Genomic DNA, 2,684 nt, shown 5'->3' on the forward strand with positions numbered 1-2,684 from the left:
ATAATAATAAATCCACTTATTCTTATGTTCTAGCAGCCAAGGCTGCTAGGACAATTTGGATCTCAATATAAAGTAAAGCTTGTTCTCTGCTGGAAGACATCAGATCCCCCACCTTAATTTTTGTGTCACTTGTTTTAAACAGTTAAGCGACTGTACAACATACGCTGAAAGGGATCAGTGATTTCTCCTGCAGCCAGTTCCAACCTGCTGAAAGGATCACTGAGAACACAAATGGACTCAGTAAACCAGAGCTGCCTCCAGTGGCCTCACTCACTCCAACCCTCAACTTTGCAATGCTGGAATGTGAGTCACCTTTAAGATAATTTCATTTATCTTGGCCAAGCCTTTAAATATTTAGGTCTACATCAAATCATGTCCGATAAAAGCTTAGTGCTTTTCACAGCAAAGGACAAAACTTAATTCTGAGCCACTACAGCTGAAGAAAGAGACGTTACTAGCCAAGACAGGGACCCCAGTTCAGTAGCCTGCCTCCCGTGACCCAGTGATACGCAGCTAAGGAAGTGTGGGGCTCGTGGGGCCTGTTTGGTTCCTGACATTCCCAGAGAACAATATCCTGAAGCAGAAACAAGACATGGTTTCCGGTTTTTGTTTTTGTTTTTTTTTTTGAGACGGGGTCTCGCTTTGTCACCCAGGCTGGAATGCAGTGGCATGATCACAGCTCACTGCAGACTCGACCTCCTGGGCGCAAATGATCCTCCCTACTCAGCCCCGCCAAGTAGCTGAGACTACAGGCGCATGCCACCACGCCTGGCTACTTTTTGTATTTTTTGTAGAGACCGTGTCTTGCCATGTTGCCAAGGCTGGTCTTGAACTCCTGGGCTCAAGTGATCCACCTGCCTCAGCCTCCCAAAGTGTTAGGATAATAGGTGTGAGCCACCACCCCTGACCAAGACATGGTTTTTGTTTGTGTGCAGGCTGTGATTATTGTCCACAAGGAGCAGAAGCTTTCACAGAGGAACACATCCACGTGGCTCCTGCCAAAGTTCTCAGCAGGGCTTCGAAACACAGCAAGGATAATTTTTTTAGTGTTTTCATGTCAATGAAAATTTTAAAAGTATAAAATAATCTGCCATAGAGGACACACAGACTGTCTACATGGCATCCATTTCACCACATCTTCCTTCCCAAGGCTCCAACTTCTTCTAGGTGTCCACCCCACTCCACATGCCGGGAAGCCCACCCCTGCCCAGCCAGCAGGTGGACCTGATTCTAATCCCCCTGCCAGGGACTGACTTAAGAGCGGGCCTGGGTGGCCAGGTGTGGTGGCTCACGCCTGTAATCCCAACACTTTGGGAGGCCAAGGCGGGCAGATCACTTGAGCCCAGCAGTTCGAGACCTGGGCAACATGGTGAGACCTCTGTCTCTATAAAAAAATAGAAAGAAAATAGCCAGATGTGGTGGTATGTGCCTGTGGTCCCAGCTACGCAGGAGGCTGAGGTGGTAGAATTGCTTGAACCCAGAAGGTGGAGGTTGCAGTGAGCCAAGATCTCGCCACCGCACTCCAGCCTGGGCAACACAGTGACACTCTGTCTCAAAAAAAAAAAAAAAAAAAAAAAGAGTGGGCCTGAGAACCAGTTCAGGGGGTTCTGGAAGGGTTCCTACACTCTTAAAAGGAGATACCAGCCAGGCACAGTGGTTCACGCCTGTAATCCCAGCATTTTGGGAAGCCGAGGCAGGTGGATCATGAGGTCAAGAGATCAAGACCATCCTGGCCAACATGGTGAATCCCCATCTCTACTAAAAATACAAAAAATTAGCTGGGCATGGTGGTGGGCACCTGTAGTCCCAGCTACTCGGGAGGCTGAGGCAGGAGGATCGCTTGAAACAGGGAGGCGGAGGTTTCAGTGAGCCTAGATTGCACCACTGCACTCCAGCCTGGCAATAGAGTGAGACTCCATCTCGAAAAGAAAAAAAAAAAAAAAAAAGGAGACACCAAAAAAGAAAACCCGTTTCCGTGTCTGGATGCTGTGTGATTATCGGGCTGCTGCAGACATGCTGTGCCCATGAGGTGATGCAACTGTGATGGAGGACACGCGGGGACTGCAGAGAGGAGAGGCAGAAAGAGCAAAGAGGGCCTTGGATGGCGTTGCTGCTCTGGCCAAACCGGGCCCTCCTTCTGCCTTGCAGTCCTGTGTTCTTATCAGTGTCCTCGTGGTGCAACCCAGGGTGAGTCAGGGTTATCTGCTCGTGGTAGCTACCAGCAACAAGAGCACATGCTCATCTTAGAAATACATTTAATGCAGAAATGCCTAAGGAAGAAAATAGAGTGGAGATGGTGGTTCATGCCTGTAATCCCAACACTTTCGGAGGCAAAGGCAGGAGGACTGCTCCTATGATACCCAAGAGTTCGAGACCAGCCTGGGCAACATAGTAAGATCCTGTTTTTACAAAAAATAAAAAATTAGCTGGGCATGGTGGTGTACACCTGTAGTCCCAGCTACTCAGGAGGCTGAGGCAGAAGGATCACTTGACCTCGGGAAGTTGAAGCTGCAGTGAGACAAGATTGTGCCACTGCCCTGAGCCTGGGTGACAGAGTGAGACCCTGTCACTCTGAAAAAAAAAAAAAAAGGAAGAAAGAAAAGAAAGAAAATAAAATTACTGATAATCTCACTATTCAATAATAATCACAATTTATGTTTTCTTTTTTTTTTTTTTTTTTTTTT

Source organism: Rhinopithecus bieti, unplaced genomic scaffold (genome assembly GCF_001698545.2).
Source record: "Rhinopithecus bieti isolate Rb0 unplaced genomic scaffold, ASM169854v2 scaffold_41913, whole genome shotgun sequence".
Lineage (NCBI taxonomy): Eukaryota > Metazoa > Chordata > Mammalia > Primates > Cercopithecidae > Rhinopithecus > Rhinopithecus bieti.